The following is a 22,283-nucleotide window of genomic DNA, read 5'->3' on the forward strand; positions in this document are numbered from 1 at the left end:
AATAATTGTAATAGGGCTATAAATAGGAGGGGAGGGGGAATGAGAAAGTGATCGGAAATTTTTTTTACCAAAGCTATAATATAGATCTTTTCAGTACTCAAACACTCTCAATTTAGTCTGGAACTTTAACGGTGGTGAGCTCCTCCATTCATAAAACATTTTAGAAGGAGAGATCTGGTTTCAGTTCTCACATTTAGCGCTAGAAGGAGGGGGTCATCACCTATACTCCATATAGTTCCGACGCTTTTTCACAAATCCACATCGAACAGATTCTGCTATGGCCGAAGCATCTGCTAATCAGGTAACTCTGGAAACAATCCAAAAGCTTTTGCAGGATCTAACAGAAAAATCTGATCGCCAGCAAGCTGCATCTGCTGCTTTGTCCGAGCGTTTCGACGGCTTGGAAGGTCAGGTTTCCACCCGGCTAGAAGCGGTCTCAACTTCGATCGCTGATCTTTCTGCCTCTCACCAGGCGTACGCCGATCGGGTCGACCTCCTGTCCTCCGACCAAAACCCACAGCGACGTGCTTTAGACTTTACCGACACCGTTCCACTTAGCACGTCGTAGCCGGCAACAATACCAGCAACTCCAGGGAATACTTTCCCGCCACAGGTAATTCCTCAGTCAGCTCCACCATTGGCTGGGGTTAGTAACGCTCCGGTTCAAGACGAAGTGGCTGGGCCCTCCGGGATTCCAGTTCGGATCCCCCTCCTGTGGGAGGAAGTGTTCGGCAAGAGAACCTGGCGCCGGGTTACTCTTCTATACCTGAGTTCCACAAAATGCAGAATGAGATCCGCGAAATGCGATCCATGGTGCACAGTGCAACCACTTCGGCACCGGATATTTCTCGGGTGATTGAAGAGTCAAAGCGAACTCCTTTCTCTGATCAAGTAGCCCGAGTCCGCGTCAAAAATACTGGCAAGATAAAATTCTCAAGCTACGAGGGAAAAGGAGATCCGACCAGTCATCTCAAGACCTTCTTGATTACAGCTAGCCGTGTGGACCTCGAGCCTCATGAAGCAGACGCTGGGTACTGCAAGCTGTTCGCAGAAACTTCACGGAGCTGTCAACTTCTTTCATTAAACAGTATTCTAGCGTAATCGAAACCGCAGTAACGGACGCTCAGCTTTGGAACCTGAACCAGGCTGCCGGAGAATCTCTCTGTTCATACATAACAAAATTCAGGGAAATTCAGATCCAGATTCCGGGGCTTTCAGACTCAACTGCTTTGGCCGCACTGAAAAATGGCCTTTGGCACGAGTCCCGTTTCCGCGAGGAGCTGACTGTAAACCAGTTCCCTACAATCCAGGATGCATTACACCGAGCTTCTAACTGGATAATTGCAGAGGAAGACAGGGTTGCAGCTGCACTGAAACATAAAGTTCCACCAGCAAGCAGACCTCGATTCGAAGCACCTGCTAAGAAAACCCCGCCTTCAACCCCGAAGTCCGGACCTAGCACATTTGCGGTGAACCAATCTCCCAAGAAAAAATCTCCAAAGAGTTCACCTTCCTAACCACCATTTTCACCACGCTCCAAGAGTGGAGTGCTCCCAAGTAACAAATGGGTTCGAGATGAGGATACGTATTGCAAACTCCACAAAACCAACAACCACTCAACTCGGGACTGCAAGAAGCTGATGCACCTTCTCGCAGAAAAGTACGTGTCTGGTGAAATGCCAAACTTGACTATCGAGGAGCTGGAGCAGAAGGCAATCTCCGAAGTGGATAAAGATGCTCCACCCCCGAAGAAACCAAAACAAATAGACGGAAATTAAGCTCCTAAGAAAAGAATCGACGTCATAATGGGGGGTTCACGCCTTTTTCGAAACTCCATCACAGCGATAAAAGACCATCAGAGCAAGCTCACGAACCCACAGCCAAAGCGAATCAAGGTCACCACAAGCAATTTGCCCGAGGTCACCTTCTCGGAGAAAGAGACCGAGGAATTAGACACTCCGCACGATGACACACTCGTCATATCGTTGGATGTAGCAAACCACGAAGTATGCCGGATCCTAGTAGATACCGGGAGCTCAGTGGACTTAAAATTTCTCGAAACACTTCCTAGAATGGGCATCAGAAGAGAGCACATCGCAGGACCACCTTCCCCTTTGGTTTCGTTCACAAGTGAGACGTTGATGTCTTTAGGTACAATAACGCTACCTGTCTCCACTCAGGGAGTTGCGAAAATGGTGGAGTTCACGGTCTTTGATCGACCTGCGGTCTATAATACAATAATGGGAACCCCATGGCTTTTCCTGATGAAGGCTGTAGCTTCCACATACCATCAGTGCGTCAAGTTCCCAACCCCTCAGGGAGTTCGAAAAATCCTAGGAAGCCAGAGAACGGCAAGGATCTGCTATCTCGCCAGCCATAAGCTTTTGGTTCAATAGCACCCACAGCTCGAGGTCACAAGGAATCCAGTTCGGAAGCAGCTCAAGGGTGATCTCACTGAGTCAATTTTTATTCATGCTAAGCTCCTAGATCAAGAAATCAAGATCGGAGCAGGATTAGGAGGCGAGCTACGAGCCAATCTTATTTCCTTATGAAGGAGAATATTTCCACCTTCGCTTGGTCTGTTGACGAAATTCCAGGGATTAGTTCGGAGGTCATCTCGCATGAGTTGAATGTGGATCCGACTTTCAGACGGGTAAAACAGAAGCGAAGGAAACTCGGCCCCAAGGGAGGCTAAATCATCAACAAAGAGGTGGATCGCTTACTGAATGCAGGGCAGATACGCGAAGTAAAATACCCCGAGTGGCTTGCAAACACTGTGGTAGTAAAGAAGAAGAATGGGTAATCGCGAGTTTGCGTCGATTTTACTGATCTAAATAAGGCGTGCCCCAAGGACAGCTTTCCACTTCCGCACATCGATAGGCTAGTTGAGTCCACTTTGGGCCACGAGCTAATGTCTTTCATGGACACCGTCTCTGGTTACAACCAAATCCTCATGAACCCGGACGACCAGGAAAAGACCGCATTCATTACGGACCGCGGGACGTATTGTTACAAGGTGATGCCTTTTGGATTGAAAAATGCCGGAGTCACCTACCAACGTCTAGTGAACCGGATGTTCGAGCATCAACTCGGAAAAACCATGGAAGTCTACATTGACGACATGCTGGTGAAGTCCATGGAGGCCAGCTCGCACCTTTCGGACTTGAAAGTTTGTTTTGACATCTTGAACCAGTTCGAAATGAAGCTTAACCCCACGAAGTGCACCTTTGCAGTCCCATCAGGGGAATTTTTAGGATACATCGTCACAGAGCGAGGAATTGAAGCAAACCCGAGGCCAATTAACGCCTTCTTATCCATGAGCTCCCCTAAGACATTACGCGAAGTGCAACGTCTTACCGGACGAATTGCAGCTCTCAATCGTTTCATGTCCCACTCTACAGATAAATGCCTCCCATTCTACCAGTTATTAAAAAAAGGGGGGAAAATTTCTTGTGGGATGCAAAGTGGGAAGAAGCATTCGCTCAGCTGAAAGCGTACCTATCTGAACCTCCGGTCTTGGCTAAACCTGAATTAGGTGAGCCACTTTTCCTTTACGTAGCTGTCTGGGACAACACAGTAAGTGGAGTCTTAGTTCGGGAAGAAAGGGGGGGAGCATAGACCAATCTTCTATGTCAGTAAGTCGTTTACAGGGGCAGAGTCAAGGTATCCTATGATGGAGAAGTTGGCTCTAGCAGTAGTTACTTCGGCAAGAAAGCTGCGACCTTACTTTCAATCCCATACAATCGTAATTTTAAGAACGCAACCACTTCGGATGGTGTTTCATAGTCCGAGCCAGTCTGGGAGGTTAGCTAAGTGGTCCGTTGAGCTTAGTGAATACGACATCGAGTTCCAAACTCGAACTTGTGCTAAGGCGCAAGTGCTGGCAGATTTCCTGATAGAACTCCCACTAGCTAGTTCGGTCAACGACAGTATTGAGATCCCATGGACAATATATGTGGATGGAGCATCTTCTAGGTCAGACGCAGGAATTGGGGTTCGTCTCACCTCTCCTACTGGTGAAGTGATTGAGCAGTCGTTTCGCTTGGCATTCAGTGCATCAAATAACGAAGCCGAATATGAATCCTTCCTCGCTGGCTTACGCCTCGTAGTATGGATTGGTGTCCGAAAGCTCCGAGCTTTTTGTGATTCGCAGCTGGTCACCAACCAGTTTTTAGGAGAGTACGAGACAAAGGATGGCCGTATGGAGGCTTACTTATCTGCGGCTCGGGAGTTAGTAACTAAGTTCGAGGATTTTGAAATCACTAAGAGACCACGAGGTGAAAACTCCGCTGCAGACGCTTTAGCGGCTCTGGCATCAACTTCGGACCCTGCAATGACAAGAATTATCCCCGAAGTCATCGAATTTCCAAGCATACGATTAGAGAGCTCGAATGTAGTAACTCGGACAATGAAGGAAAAATTAGCCGCTGAAGAGGTAGTTAGCAGGACGATGTTAGAATCCTCCTTGCTCCTGTGACACCCGCTCTGGATATTATTCATCCACCTCTAGTCGAACAAAACTCGGACCAAGTTCAGGAAACATCCAGCCCACCAGCTATCAACCAGTCGAATACCCCTTCGAGCAATACGAACACCAACAATTGGGGGGCAGAAGATTGGCGGAGCCTGATCTGGGCTTACTTGGATAAAGGGGAACTCCCAGCTGACAAGTGGGCAGCCAGGAAACTCAAAATCGTCTGTGCACGGTATTGCATCTATGGCAGAATTCTCCTACGTTGAAGTGTGGCTGGTCCATTCCTAACATGTGTAGCATGTGAGGAGCTTGCGGCATTAATGCTAGCTGTTCATGATGGCCCCAAAGGAAATCACTCCGGAGGACGAGCTCTGGCCTACAAAATCAAAAGACAAGGGTATTTCTGGCATACTATGGTGTCTGACTGCGAAGAATATTCCCGAACTTGCGAGAAGTGTCAAAAGCATGCTTCGTCGATCCACCAACCTACCGAACTATTGTCTTCGGTGTCCGCACCTTACCCATTCATGAGGTGGTCTATGGATATGATTGGCCCTTTGCACCGGGGACCGGGAGAAGTTCAGTACGTTCTAGCTCTTACTGATTATTTCTCTAAATGGGTAGAAGCAGCGGCCTACGCGAAAGTAACGAGTGAAGAGGTAGAGCAGTTCGTGATAAAAAGCATAATCTATCGTTATGGCATTCCTCATGAAATCGTCACCGATAATGGTCCGCAGTTCATCTCCTCGCAGTTCGAAGGGTTTTGCGCGAAATGGAAAATTCGACTCAGTAAGTCAACTCCTCGTTACCCACAAGGTAATGGGCAAGCCGAGGCAATGAACAAAGTCATATTAGCTATCTTGAAGAAACGGCTCAATTATCGTAAAGGGTGCTGGCCGCACAACACCTCGTCGGGCTACTAATGAAACACCTTTTTCTTTGGTTTACGGAGTCGATGTTGTAGTCCCAGCTGACATAGAAATACCCGGAGTCCAAACCTCGCGAAAACCGCTCCGAGCTGTGGAAAATGAAGAATTTTTACAAGATACCCTTGACACAATCAATGAGCGCCGGGATCAAGTTTCAGTTCGGATTCAGAACTACCAGAACGCAGTAGCCCGTTATTATAACTCCAAAATCCGAAGCAGGCCCTTGGCAGTTGGTGATCTAGTCCTTCGGAAAGTCCATGAAAACACCAAAGAAAACAATGCAGGAAAGTTGGGGATCAACTTGGAAGGTCCGTATAAGATCACCTGCGAAGTCCGAAATGGCGTTTATCGTCTGGAGGATTCAAGCGGGAAAACCGTGCCGAGGTCCTGGAATTCGTTACATCTTAAACATTTTTATATTTAGTTCGATTTAAATATTGTATCGAACTACGATTGGCTTGATCTTGAAAGGGTACGTAGGCAGCCCACTTCGGGTCCAGCGTTACTTCGTAGACACAAAAAACCGAAGTCACACTTCGTATTCTTTAAACCAAAGTCGCACTTCGTATTCAAAAAACCAAAGTCACACTTCGTATTCTTTAAACCGAAGTCACACTTCGTATTCTTTAAACTGAAGTCACACTTCATATTCTTCAAAAACCGAAGTCACACTTCGTATTTTTTTTTAAGCCGAAGTCACGCTTCGTATCCTTAAAAACCGAAGTCTTACTTCGTACCTTTCAACCGAAGTTCTACTTCATACAAATAGAGTCCGAAAGTTTAAAGTCCTGAAGGCTCATTTGTGGAGTTTAAAACATTTGTGGACTGGTTTATAAAGTCCTGAAGTTTCACTTCACATCCTTAAAAACCAAAAGTCCCGTACATCGACAGACTCCAAATCTAAATTTGTTTTTCTTTGCCTATGTAAATTTAATGACTTTGTCGAAGAACACTTCGCTGGAAATTCACTTGGCAATCTATATAGCAAAAAAGTTCATCTAATAAAAGCAGGCAATGTAATGGGAGGGTCACCAAGACCAAAGAACTCCCGAATCAAGTTTTAAACAAAAAAAAGCAACAAGAGGGGAGGCAACTCGGGCCCAAAACAACCCCAAGAAAAAGCAATTCACGAAGTGGAAGGGGGATCAGGGGCCGAACTGCGCTCCACAGAACCCACGGTCAACTCTTCAGGAACGTCGGGGAACAGCTCAGACAACGACACCTCGGGCGCGTCAGCTTTGGGAGTTTTAGTCCTAATCACCTCAAGTTCCTGGTTTGACATCTGCCCGATGTTAGTCCCGGATTCATCGATTACGATGCTCAGTGGGGGCTCGCTGCATAGCAATTCAGGGGGAGAGTCCGCCAAGAGGCTTGAGAAGGCTGAAATATCAAAATCACGGAGGGTTACCTTCGTGACGTCACCATCGGCCTTCTCTTTGTCAGCCTGGATTGATTCGAGCTCTGCTTCGAGGTCTGCGATTTCACCCTTCGAGATCTCTTCGATCAGCATTCGGTTCGCCTTAATCTCAGCAGCCCTGACCAAAGCTGGGGTTAGACGCTCCCTCTCTTCAAAATGAGCTCTTACATCTTCAATCAAGGGGCGGAGGGATCCCTTTAAGGATTGGCGCTCTTCTCTCTGAACCTTCTCCATCTCACAGTTATGATTGGCCTCTAGGAGTTGGTTCCGGAGTTCGATCTCATGAAGCCTGTTCTTGGCAGCCTTCTCGCCCGCCGAAGCATCATAGGAAAGGTCGCCGACTTTCTTCAGCTTCCCCCTAAGATCCTCATTTGCAATCCCGAGGTCGAGTACTTGAAGCTCAGCTTTCTTCATCCGAGACCGAATCTACTCGGCCTTCTCCACAGTCTTGGCGTTTATCGCCTCTAGACGGGTGAAATCCTCCACCTGGGTCACCAGCTCGGACACTTTGTCTTTTAGCTTCGACAGTTCGGAGACCGAACTGTTGAACTCAATCATCATCTGCAAAAATAGGGAGTTAGTACAGCCTTCCAGCTACTGTTATCTAAGATGAGGAGAGGTAAGTCTAGACTCACCTCGCCAACTTTATCCCCAAATCGGAAGAAGTTTCCGTGGTTAGTGTCGGTCATGTCCGTAAATGGCGGAACACGAACCCCGGGGCGAACAAAACTCCTCATCAAGTATGCGGGCGAGGGAGGAGGAACTGCATCAAAGGAAGCTGTTTAACTTACGGTTTTTTCTACGTTAAAAATAAATAAATAAATAATAACGAAGTGCTTACCTCTGGGAGAGTGACGTTGTTCCTTCGGCGGAAGTCTACTGGTGGAGCCTCCGGACTCTTTAATCAAAGAAGGGTCCCCGGATTTCTTCTCGGAGGGAAGTACGCATTCCCTCAAACCAGATCTGCTTCGCTCGTCTCCAGAGGAGCTAGTTCGGGCCCGGGCCTTCTCACGGGAAGAAGAAGAAGTTTCAGGCTCTTTCCTCTTCTTTGACGGCTCCGTCTAATGTGAACCACTAGAAGCCCGACCACTCTTGATAACCGTAGCAAGAATACCGCCTTCTCCGCATTCGTCACTCGAGTCCAAGATAACAATCAAGGAGGGTACGGGAGGTTCCGAGGTTGGTTCAGCACTGTGCTCCCGAGCAGGAGTTGCGGTAGTCACCAAAGTTGAGGGTGGAGCTTCAGTCGATTTCGAAGCAGAAGAGTCCGCACTTCTCGCTGGAAGGCGAGCTTTGCCCTTCGCTAGGGAGTTGGACATTAGCCTCTTCGCCTCTTTCTCGGCGTTATACAGCTCTCTCCTGAAGTTTTTCTCCTCTCGGTAAGCCATGGAGGAGGTGTCAAAAAAGCGGGGTTTGGTAGAGAAAACGTAGGAACAGCTCCTAATTCGGACTCCGGACTCTCTGATTCATTCACACGAGAACGAATCCCAAGAAATCTGACCTTCGCAGAGCCTAGAAAAATATTCAGCGAAGGTAGGGGAGAGCTGTCCACGCTCAAAGTGAGCTGCAAAAATGATGAAAAAAGGGTTAGAAATGGAAGAAAGAGAAAAGGAAATCTAATACCGTACAGACTACTCTAAGCTACCAATTTTCGAGGCCCACTTCGACACGAACTAATTCATGTGGGGCCCGAAGGTGAGTTCGTTCACAAAGAAAAAGAAAAACGATTTTCGCTAGTTTTCGTCCTTCTCTAGGAGGTCGTAAAATACTTTTAGACCGGAGAGCGGACTCACGTATAAAGTGCCCTTGGTTCGCCCCGTCTTCACGATGTATACGTGGAGGAAGTCCGCAAGCGACAGCTTAAAGTCGTGCTCCTCCGCCAGAGTCTGGAGGCAGAGGACAGTCCGAACGAAATTCGGACACATTTGGGGGTGAGCAAAACCTAGCTCGGACATCATTTGAACGACGAGCTCCGGGAGTGGGAAAGAAAGTCCACATCCAGAAAAAAACTTGACAAATGCACAACAGTAACCGGGAGGAGGATTCTCCGGCGACTCGTTGGCACCCGGGATGCGAATTTCAATCTCCGACGAGATACTACATGACCCCCTAATCTCCGCAATATCGTCTTCCGAGAGGATAGAAGGGGGTGGGGGCCGTAAACTCCGGGGATGCCCGGTTTTGCGGCTTTGATCGGGGTAGATTTGGGAGGCGACATGATCTCCGTTTAAGAAATAAGGAGAAGGAACAGTTTTTTCCGGCAGATAACGAGAGCAAGGAGGATGAGAAAGCAGAATACAGGAAAAAAAAGACTTTGAAAAATGAAATGTCAAAAATAAAATAAACGACCTACCTTTATACACCGGGTCGAGTAGAAGCAATGATTACCTAGGGAAGCGAAAGGTCCCGATTTGCTCTCTCTCTCTCTTATAGCGTGTTAGATTGTACTAAGCCACGTAGTGGGACCCAAAGCTTGTTTGGGAAGGCAAATCCCATCATTATCGCAATCAAATCATGGGATATGGTAAATATTCAGTTTCCTGAAGCGGTTAATCAAAGGCTAAAAGTCCCCCGAACTGAATAGCTCGGGAGACTTGGAGGGCAACTGTTGGTACCTTGATCCGGCACCTCGGATCATGGGCCTGAGCCCAAGACGGACGGACAAAATGGGCAAGACGAAGTAGAACTGGCCTGCTATGCCAGAGCGTAGAGAATCGTAGTCAGAGTATAACGGCGAAGCAAAACACTCCGGAGTTCGGAGGACATTAGAATAATCAAGTAATAAATCGAGTTAATGGGAGTGCGAGAATTACGGAGTAGATTGATTATATAATAATTGTAATAGGGCTATAAATAGGAGGGGAGGGGGAATGAGAAAGTGATCGGAAAACTTTTTTACCAAAGCTATAATATACATCTTTTCAGTACTCAAACACTCTCAATTTAGTCTGGAACTTTAACGGTGGTGAGCTCCTCCATTCATAAAACATTTTAGAAGGAGAAATCTGGTTTCAGTTCTCACACTAGGAAGCCAGATAGGATTTTTATGTGTTTTTGTAAAAGAATATTTTTTCTAATATGTATTCTCTGAAAAAATATATGACTAATACTTTGGTATCTTGATTCATTGTAATAATTTACTATAAGCAATAACGATGATTTTTGGGGAAAAGTGACAAGTGAAATGATATTTGGTCTTGTCTGGGTCAACATAACCCTCTAGATGGCGAGGGCGGCAAAGCCTAAGTTATCTTAAAGCGGGGGAATTGTATTAAAGCAGGACTGGTTGGGAAGTTGTAGCCTCCTGAAATGACCCGACCCAACTTTTTTAATTTTTAATACCTTTTTAAACTAGTTATCTCCATACTAACTAACAACCTAATCCCAATCAAACAACAGCGGATAATATAAAAGAATACCATTAATCCAATAACTAACAAACCAATAATCAGTTCATCATAAACAGTAATAAACCATCTAACAAAGTCATTAAACATTAAAGCAGCAATCTAGCAACATTCTAACGACTCGACCTTAGCCACCTAAGAGAATCCAGACAACACATCAACGAGCCACTAGAACATCCTTCTCTTTATCGCCCTAATTCCACGATCACACTTTGCCTTTAGTTGCACCACAAACACAAATGAGATGTGATCCTCCCATCTACTGGGCTATACACACAAGCGAAAAGACAAACACAATCAATACACAAAGAAACAAGCAAACCATACAACTCTAAACACAAGCGTCGACTCCGCGCACTTGCGTCGACCGACGCACTCTTTACGTCGACCGACACACTCCTTACGTCGACTGACACACTTTTGCGTCAACCGATGCACTCCTTTTGTCGACTGGCGCACTCCTTTCATCGTCGATGCAATTCTCCAAATTTCTAGATGCATCTACCGATGCAATTCCTCGTGTCGCTGTCAAATCTCTAACTGCATTGACCGATCGATGTAGTCATGCGATGCATTGCTGCATGTTATCTCCTCCGTCCTCTCCCGGCTTTGTGATGCTGAAATCAACCTCCAAAGGCAACAAAACTCACAAAAAACTCACATACGAGCACATATTCAACACCCAAAATCACATATTTACATGATGCAGGCATGGTCACGCACCTTTGATAATGACGAAACTGATTCTAATACCATCCTAGCAAGATGCTCTCACGTCCTAAGCCTCAGATCTCAACTCCCACAGACAGATCTCACAAGAACTGGTTAGAAATCTTTAAAAAAACTCATAGAGAATTCTCACCAACGTTTTTTCTCTTTCTTTTTCTCTTTGGAACAACAAAAGTGGCTAAAACTCTGTAAAACGTCGAGTATTCTCCTTTTATAGTCGAACTTAGGGTTTTCCAAAACCCAAAACACAGTAACAGGTGTGTTTAACTCAAGCTTTCCCACAAAAATGAACCTTGCATCGAGTAATGCATAACCTGCATCGATCGATGCACACCCAAACACAGGATTCCGGTTCGCGGGCGGTACAATTCTTCCCACCAACAAAGATTCGTCCTCAAATCTTGAACAACCATCAGTCCAGGACTCCTGTGCAACCGTCTCCATGCCCTACACTTCCTTCGAGCGATCTACGAAGGTTACATCCAGGCAATACACTCAGGTTTCAGGTATTAGTTGCTCTCTGACTTTTGGACTTTCCCTTACTCATAGGTCTCAAACTTGAGTTTTAATTGGCTCCTTATCAGGCCTTATCCTGCATGTCATAGTATTGGTTCCTAATTGGGCCTAAGCCTTCATGCCATAATTTATTAGAGAAGTCTAATCTTCATCTCTCGGGTTGCCATTTACATCGCAGCCTCGTATCGTAATCTAAAGTCGATATACCAGCCATATTCCCAAGCCACAAAGACTCATAATATGACGGTACTAGGAGAACTAAAGATCTCCGAAGAGTCGTTCACGAGCAACTGTCCTTAGAGCAAATAATTCTGAAGACGTCTGAGTTTCATCCCTAAGCAGGTCTCCCTCCCGTGGCTCGCGTAAAACATTACCATGTCCTGCCAACAAACATATTCCCTCACTATAATACTTCATGACCACACAATGATCATCCAAATGTCACAAGGGCCGTCAGTAAGGCTAACCAATTTCCTACATAGGACTGCCACCAAGGCAAAATAATTGTCTAACAGACTGCCACCAAGACCAAACAAATGTCCTAAAGAGGACCGCCACCAAGGCAAAAAAAATGTACTAACAAGGAACTCACCAAGGCCAAGCATCCCGAAAGACCGTCACGAAGACCACACATCCCGAAGGACCGCCACTAAGGCGAAACATCCTGAAGGACTGTCACGAAGACAACACATCCCGAAAGACCATCACAAATACCACACATCCTTTGATGATGTCTGTTCTTCAACATCATCAAAGGAACCTTCTTCCTCCAAAGTTCTTTGAATCTCCTCTCGAGAACCCTCACTGGTCTCGCCTCTCATGTAATGTTGGGCTGAAGATCCTCGAGAATCTTAGCCAACAACTGATCATTCTTGCAAAGACACTTCTATAGCATCGACACATTGAAGCCATTGTGGAACACACATATAACATCAGGCAACTCTAGCCTATATGCTACCGGTCCCACCCGCTCAATCACTATGAATGGATCCATGTACCTCGGGCTCAGCTTAGTCTATGATAATGAATTGTTCGGACCCTACAATCTGGCCATCTTGATGCAACTCTATCACCCATCTGATACTCAAAATCCCTCCTCCTCTTATCGGCAGAACTCCTCTATTGATCCTGAGTCTTTTTTAATTTAGCTTCAGAACTCGAATCTTCTCCGAGGACCCCTAAACAAAACCCGCACCATATATGCTCCTCTCCCCCACCTGAGTCCAGCATAGCAGTGTATGACATGTATTCCCGTACAATGCCTCATTGTGAGCCATCCTGATACTCGCCTGGAAGCTGTTGTTGTAAACAAACTCTACCAACCTCAGGTGATCCATCCAGTGGCCACCCCAGTCCAGCACACATATCCTCAGCAAATCCTCCAAAGTCTAGGTTGTCCTATCCTACTGACCATCTATCTTAGGATGATAGGTTGTACTCATATGCACTTGTGTGCCCATATCTGCCTGAAACACCCTCCAAAACACCAAAGTGAACTTGGAATCCATATCAGACACGATACTTGCCGGCACCCCGTGCAATCTGACTATCTCCCTCACATATTTCTTAGCCAAAACCGTTGCTCCATCAATCTTCTTAATGGCCATAAAATGTGATAGATTTAGTCAACCGGTCCACAATGACCCAAATCGCATTAAAGGTCCAAGACACTGGCAGACATCGCACTTTGCAACCCAATTAGCTATATCCTTCTTCATCCTGACCGAGTGATCATTTGAGGTCACGATACATCTTAGTCATTTCAGGATGAATAGAGAACATGCTCAAATGAGTCTCCCTCATGATCTCCTGCCTTAACTCCTCATCTTTGGCCACACAGATCCGACCGTACAGAAGAATGATACCATTGGCAGAGACCTGATACTCCGAATCAACATCTCTAGAGGCATTTTACCAGCCCCACATCCTTCTCCTGAGTCAACTGCACTCTACTCAGAATATGTGCTTTGATTAGCCGCCTCCAAACCAACGACTCCTGAGAGACAGCAGACAACCTCAATGCGTATCTCTCCCATCCAAGTCTGAATATCTTGCTCCTGAGCCAAAGCCGCCCACTTTTGACTCAGCGCATTTGCAACCAAGTTAGCCTTACCAGGGTGGTAAGCTATCTCCAGATCATAATCTGCCACCAACTCCATCCAGTGCCTCAGCCTCAAATTCAGCTCTGGCAGAGTGGAAATTTACTTCAGGCTTTTATGATATGTAAACACCTTTACCTTCCCACCATAAAGATAAGACCGCCAAATCTTCAGGGAGAAAACTACAACAACCATCTCCAAGTCATGAGTAGGATATTTGTCCTCATGGTTCCGCAACTGCCGTGAAGCGTAGGCAATAACCTTCCCATGCTGCATCAATACACATGGACTCCAAGCCAACTCTGGAAGCGTCTATAAAAACCACATAGGGCTCACCCTGCTCTGGCAATGCCAACACTGGCGTAGTAGTCAACATCTCCTTCAGGCTTGCGAAACCCTCTCCACACTCCCGTGACCAAACAAACAAAACATCATTCCATGTCAACTTAGTCATTGGTCACGCCTTGCTTGCGAAACCCTTCATGAAGCTCTTGTAGTAACCCGCCAAAACAAGGAAACTCCTGTTCTCCGTAGTATTCGGCAGTGTAGGCTAATCCATGATGGCCTGAATCTTCTCTAGATCCACAAAAACTCCCTCTACAGACACAATGTGACCCATAAAACCCATCTCTCTCTGCCATAAACTGCACTTGCTCAACTTGGCATACAGCTTTTGCTATAGCAGCTTCCCAAACACTGCTCTCAAGTGTACTATATGCTCGTCAGGACTCTTAGACTAAACCAGAATATCATCAATGAAGATGATAACATACACATCCAAAAACTCTTGTAACACCATGTTTATCAACCTCATGAACACTGCTGCCGCTGGTGCGTTAGTCAACCGAAAAGGCATCACCAAGAACTCATAATGCCCATACCTCGTCCTGAAAGCAGTTTTCCTCACATTTCCCTCAACTATCAGAATATGGAGATATCCCGACACCAGATCAATCTTGGAGAAACAAGTAGCACCTCTCAGTTGATCCAACAACTCATCGATCCTGGAAAGAGGGTACTTGTTCTTCACAGTGACCCGGTTCAAATCCAGATAATCAATGCACAAGCGAAACTCCTGTCCTTCTTCTTAACAGACAATATCGGCGCTCCTCACGGTGAAAAGCTAGGATGAATGAATCATTGCTCAAAAGATCCTCCAACTGCTTCTTTAGCTCTGCCATCTCTACTAGAGCCATCCATTAAGGCGCCTTGGATAATGACATAGTCTCTGGTTCCACTTCAATCGTGAAAGGATTAGACCGAGATGGTGGTAACTCCTGCAACGAATGGAACACATCCTCAAACTCCTTAAAAACCTTAATACCGCCAACCGTAGACTGTCCCACTGACTCCAACATCAAGATTGTAACTAGATAGGTCGCACGCCCCTTCTCGATTATCTTCCTAGCCTGCATGGCCGATGTCACGAGACTCCCCGAAGTCGGTCTCACTCCCTCAAATAAAAACTTCCCTTTTGGACGCTCAAACACCACTCTACCCCGATGACAATCCACTGGCCTTAACTCCCCCATGATCTGAATATCCACACCCATCATCCGTCTAAGGAAACTCAGAAACTCAACTCTCGCAACTATGACAATTCCCGTTCAATCTCTGGGATCTCCTCTGATATTGGCGCTCTCGGCGCACTCCAGGGTAATGAAGCAATGGGTTTCTCCAGAATCAAACATGATGTGGGACCTAAACCCGACCACTAATAAGGTCCCTACACAAATCTCATGTGCTAAGAAAGCTAACACTTTCTGCCAAACATTTGAAAAACTCTGAAATATTGCAATTCACTATGTCTTAGTCTTCAAAGTTATACCTATGATCGCGTCAGCACTAGTTCCACCCATCTCCACAGTCGAGTACACCCGCGGTGCCTGCTCAATATGTGCCATTGGCTGCACTCCCGGCTACACTCCATGTTGCACCGCTGCCACAGCCATATGCTGCAATTTGGGACACTTGGGCTTGATGTGACCATGCTTCTTGCAATGGTAACACACTTGAGCTGCCGTCTCAGCTGTCGTCGAACCACTCCTTTGTGGACAGCTTGCAACCTTGTGATCTAAGCTAACGCGTCAGAAGCATCCCACACCCTCGGCCTGTGCGTAGCCTCCCACTTCCTCTTGGTTCCCTGCGTAGGCTTGTCGCCCTTGCTAGAACCTCCATGATGCAGAGCCCTTCTCAGCTGAACTGCTGGACTGACCATCACGGCATGTGTCCGCTTTCGTTGTGTAACTCCGCCTTCTGCAATGGACCCCCAAGTCATCACGAAGCACCGTCATGAACCTCCTAACCTGAGAATCTTCAGACTCCATTGCTCGGTCCCCATACACCAGAAGTCAACTGAAATCCACATCGATCTCACTAACCGACCGAGTCCCCTAAGATAACTACAGAAATTGCACCTCCAGACGGTCTAGTGCCTCTCGAGGTAAATACTTGCGGTTGAACTCCTCCACTAAATCAACCCAAGTCATCTCACTTTGTGCCCTCCTGCGCCCCACTGATCTACACCATAAGTGAACATCGTCTGCGAGGTGGTGGACCTTTATGGCCACCTAATACTCCTCATGACTTCTGAGTGACTGGAAGTTGCGTTCCAGACTTTTCCTCCACGCATCAACCATAGTAGGGTTGGTACCACCCGAGAAACGCTCTATACCTATCCTACCCATCTCCTTAAGCATGTTGACATACGGAGAATGAGCTCCTGCACCTGCAGCCACTGACTGCTGCAACTCCCGGCAACCACCTCCAACAACTGCGCCAACAAGCCCGCTATGTTAATATATCACCAAGGATTCCACCTACTACGAACCCTGCACTCGGAAGTCCAGCACCACCGGCAAACCTGACACCGACACCACCCATGCTGGCTCCACCAGCGCCTACTGCCCCCATAGGCACCCCCACCGACCACACTCACGTACCCCTCCTGGAATACCTATGACTCGCCGACGCCCTCGACTATCACACTTTGGTCCACGGTGTCATTAACAAATGGGCCTCTGCCCCTACCGCGATAACAACTGCGTCCACGACCACGTCCGCATCCATTACCAGCGACAACACCACCTCTAAACATCTGAACTACCATGAACAGAAGGCTAAGAAAACAATCCAAAACCATACACAAAAATACAACTTATCATAGAATCTCATTGAATGCTTGCAGAGGATTTTCTAGGACTCCATGTCACACTCAATCGACTAACTCACATAATCTATCTAAGACATGCAAATCCAAACATTAACAACAGACAGATCTCACTAGAGTCGGCTAGAAATCTCCAAAACGTCAAGTATTCTCCTTTTATAGCCGACCTAATGGATTTCCCAAATCCAGAACGCAGCAACACGTGCTTTTAACTCAACTTGTCCCACAAAAACGAACCTTGCATCGGTCGACCGATGCACAACCTGCATCGATCGATGCACACTCAAAAATGAGATTTCGGTTCGCGGTCATTACACCTCCAAACCTCGACCGGACCACCTTATTAAAGTTTTCATCGTAGTGTCTGAAACGACCCAACCCGTTTTTTTAATAATAATTAACTAATTAACTAGTGGTCTCATACCCACTAGCCACCTAACCTCAAATAACCAAACAACAGAACATAACCAACACAATACCATTAACCCAATAACCAATAAATAATAAACCAATAACCAATAATTCAATCCAACAGAGTCTTAAAACATGAAACCAGCTGAGGAAATCAAACAACGAGCCACTAGAACATCTTTCTCTTCATCACCTTAATTCATGATCACACTTTGCCTTTACCTGCACCACAACACATATGAGATGCGTGAGTATTTTATAAACACTCACTGAGGAAATCCACCCATCAACTGGGTTATACACACAAGCAATTGAGATATCTCTAACCATCAAACAGCAATCAATAACAAAATAACAAACCAGACAACTACATCGACCGACACCAACCCATGCATCGACCGACACCAACTAGGGTCACAACGTTCGACACAAGCGTGCATCGACCGATGCAAGGTTTACTTTCATCGACCGACACTCACACTGCATCGACCGACGCATGATCGATATTACACAAAATCCATAATTGCATTGACCGACGCCTCCACATGAAATCGAGCGATGATCCTAGGTCAAACCGCGCCGTCCTCGCATTGCATCGACCGACACACAAACTGCATCGACCGATGCACATGGCGAGCATCGTTTTTCCCCAAAGCTTCTCACAGTCGCAGGATCTCCGTCCCTAAACCACCAAAATACACAAAACGACACCACATAGAAGCTTCCCAAAGCCTCTTGCGACTCAACAACGTTCTAACAAGCCAAATAAACACATAAACATGCAAATCAGAGAAATCTCAAGCTTAGATAAGCCATGGTCATGCACTCACCTTTGCCAAGAAGATTCTAACCCTCAAACAAGCAGATCTACACACCTAACAAACTCCAACAACGATCCTAGCTACAGATCTCTATAGGAACAGCCACAAATCTCTCAAAACTCTCAAGAACGCTTAAGAACTTCTTTCTCTCTTCCTTTTTCTACAAAATCGGCCAAACTCGGCCAAACCCTCGAGTTCCTACTTTAATACTCGGTTCCAGGGTTTTTCTAACCCCAAAACGCAACGTTTACCTTACTTGTTTCTCGACCAAACTGGCCTTGCATTGATCGACATAATACTTGCTTCGATCGATGCACATCCCAAACCGGGATTCCGGTTCGCGGATGTTACAATTCACCCCCACCAACAAGGATTCGTCCTCGAATCCCGCAACACCATCCATCCTCTAAGGACCTCTGTGCAACCATCACCACGGCCCCCACATTCTTCTAGCCGGATTGAACATCGCTAGCCAAGGATTTTGGTGTAACTACTGCAACAGACCGCACATCCCTGTGACCCAACAGTCTACATAACCCTGACCCCAATGGTTAGCATAACCCAAAACCCGAGATCACTCCTGACCTCCGAGATCTACATCCAGTTTCTAGGCTCATATCCACGTCCTAAACATTGTTTGTTTTCTCACTCATACATTCTAAGGTCACAACCTTCAAACTGCACCGCCTGCACTCTCAGACCGTCATCCTCAAGCCATACTGACTCACTCTAGGATCGTCACTCTCGAGATCTCGGTACCAGGAGAACTACTCATCCCCTCCGGGGAACTTATCATCCCCTTGGAGAACTAACCATCTCCTCTGCCACTCTCAGGGTCGCAACCTGTCAAGCCCGCGGTGCACCAGAGGAACAAATCATCCCCTCATGAGAACTAATCATCCCTTCAAGAGAACTAATCATTCCCTCAAGAGAACTATTTATCCCCTCAGGAGAACTAATCATCCCATGAGGAGAACTAATTATCTCCTCAGGAGAACTAATTATCTCTCCAGGAGAATTAATCATCTCCTCCGGAGAACTAATCATCTCTCCAGGAGAACTAATCATCTCCTCATGAGCAAACAAGTCCTAAATCCTATAAGCATCTCCTGACCGGGACTACCTCCCGTGGTTTGCGTAAAACATCGCAGTGTCCTACCAATCACCATATTCCCTCACTGGAATATCATCACCACCATGACCACTCTTTAGGCCAATGCTAAAACATCCCTACCACTAAAGCTGTTTAACCACTCACTCTCCAAAAATGGTTAAGTTTTAACTATTCATAAAACTTCCCATTTAGAATCTGCATCATCTTGTAGCACCGTGACATGCCCAATCAAAAATCCATGAGAACTGATCATCTCATCTATGACCACTCTTCAGGTCACCCTCTAAACATTCCCGCCACTCTGGGCATTTCACATCCCCTTTCCAAAAATAGACAAGTCCTCACTATTCAAAGAACATTCTATTTTCCATATGCAACAACACTTTCCATGTTTAGAAACTCCTTTAAACACTTCCCATATTTAGAAACTTTTTATTTATGAAAACTTTCAATTTCCAGAATCGCGTAATCAATCCACTCCAACACAAATCAAGAATCTATAAAAACTAATCATCTTATTAAATCCTCTCCAACAACATTGTCAGTAAATCCGCAATACGATCATCTCGATCTGAGCAAAACCTGTTGGCACACTCACAACACCCACTAGACCTTCAACAACACTAGTAAGCACACCGTCCACACCTTCAAGCCCCCACCTGACCAGCATGTGAATTACTAACTTACTAAACAGTGGCACCCCAGCCACCTTGGACGAAGTAAGTCTCCAACTTAACTTCTCGGAAATCTATTTCCAACACATCCACTTTTACCAATCTCCGCCAACGGTATTTCCCGATACAGGCATGATAAACAATTTTCCAACAACTTGTCAATAGACAACTGCACTTCCCACATATAAGCTAAAAACACTACACAACTATCAACACACAAAATAACTTCTCGGGAAATCTCATTGAAGGCTCGAAGAGAATGATAATAGGACTCCTTACCAAATGCAAATTGACTAACTACTCATAATAAATTCCATCAATAACATCATGCGTCAAACAACAAGAAAATAATTTCACCAATTAAATTCCCTTAAACGACTCGAACACCAATCCACTTAACCGCCCTAGAACCGTAAGGGCTCTGATACCAAACTGAAATGACACGACCCGTTTTTTTTTAATAATAATAATAAGAATAATAAATAACAAATTAACTAGTGCTCCCTTATCCACTAGCCATCTAACCACAAACAACAAAACAGCGGAAAATAACCAACACAATACCATTAAACCAATAACCAATAAATAATAAACTAATAACCAATAATTTAATCCATCAAAGTAATAAAACATGAAACCAGCAACCTAACATTGCTCAATTGACCCAACTCTAATAACCTAACAGAAGTCAGACCCCAAATAACGAGCCACTAAAACATCCTCCTCTTCATCGCCTTGATTCCACGATCACACTTTGCCTTTACCTGCACCACAACACATATGAGATGCGTGAGTATTTTATAAACACTCAGTGAGGCAATCCTCTCATCAACTGGGCTATACACACAAGCAATTAAGATATCTCTAACCATCAAAGAGCAATCAATAACCAAAAACAAACCAGAAAACTGCATCGACCGACACCAACCCATGCATCAACCGGCACCAACTAGGGACGCATTGGCCAACACAGGCTTGCATCGACCGACACTCACACTGCATCGACCAACGCATGCTTGACATTGAACGAAATCCCTAATTGCATCGACCGACGCCTCCACATGGCATCTACCGATGCTCCTAGGTCAAACCGCGCCGTCCTCGCATTGCATCGATCAACACACAAAGTGCATCGACCGATGCACATTTCGAGCATCATTTTTTCCTGAAGCTTCTCACCAGATCTCCGTCCCTAAATCACCAAAATACATAAAACAATGCCACAAAGAAGCTTTCCAAAGCCTCTTGCGACAGAACAACGTTCTAAAAAGCCAAATAAACACATAAACATGCATTCAGAGAAATCTCAAGCTTAGATAAGCCATGGTCATGCACTCACCTTTGACAAGAAGATTCTAACCTTCAGATAAGCAGATCTACACTCCTAACAAGCTCCTACAACGATCCCAGCTACATATCTCCACAGGAATGCTTAAGAACTTCTTTCTCTATTTCTTTTTCTCCAAAAATGGTCAAACTCGGCCAAACCCTCGAGTTCCTACTTTTATACTCGATTCTAGGGTTTTCCTAACCCCAAAACGCAACGTTTAACTTACTCTTTTCTCGATCAAACCGGCTTTGCATGGATCAACACAATACTTGCATCGATCGATGCACATCCCAAACTGGGATTCCGGTTCGCGGATGTTACAGTGTCTCGTAACTGTATGTTGGCTTGTCCGACCATAGGATGGTTTAGGCATAACAGATGATGAATTTGTTTTTGGATGTTCTGCTTATTGGCTTATTTCTTTATGTGTTATTTATGGTTGTTATTTCGATTACTTGTATGTATAATTTGTAGATGGGAGGATCGTTTCCCTAAGTTTTTCTGGTAATACTCACGCATCTAATTGTGTGTGTGGTGCACGTATAGGGTGACGTAGAATCATCGCAATGAAGAGAAAGAATTATCCAGAGTCTAATTTGTATATTGTTGGATTGTTATTATTGGTGGAACCTGGTTTAGAAGGATATTAAGTTACTGATTTTTATTGCTTATAATAGTTATTATATTTATAATAAATTAAAGTTGGTTTGGTATATTTTCCGTTATCTATGCTAGTTTGTTGTTGGTTTATTTTTGAATGTAATTAAATATAATAGAATATTTAATTATATTATTTTTAAAAACGCGTCAGGTTCTTTTATTGAATCATTGTCCTGAATTTGGTACCAGATTTAAAGGAATTCTAATGGATAAACCACAAAAATATAATAGATATTTTGGTCACTGAAATGTGTCTACGAATGTGGGTACTTAACATGCTCTTTATACTTTGAATTTTAGCACTGAATATCATCGTTTTTTGAAAAGTCAAACTCATTTTGTTCGTGGTTAAACTTTTGTCGCAAATTCTCCATTAAAAAAAAAAAAAAATCCAAATCAAAGGTCAAATAACCAAATATTCATACTTAGATCTTTGCATAATGTCAAATATAATTTATGAACCTTTTTCTTCTTGGCAAATACGATGATAAGAATAAGATATTTTGTGAAAAAACAAACTCTAGTTAATTTGC

Source organism: Camelina sativa, chromosome 8 (genome assembly GCF_030686135.1).
Source record: "Camelina sativa cultivar CO46 ecotype springtype chromosome 8, ASM3068613v1".
Taxonomy (NCBI): Eukaryota; Viridiplantae; Streptophyta; class Magnoliopsida; order Brassicales; family Brassicaceae; genus Camelina; species Camelina sativa.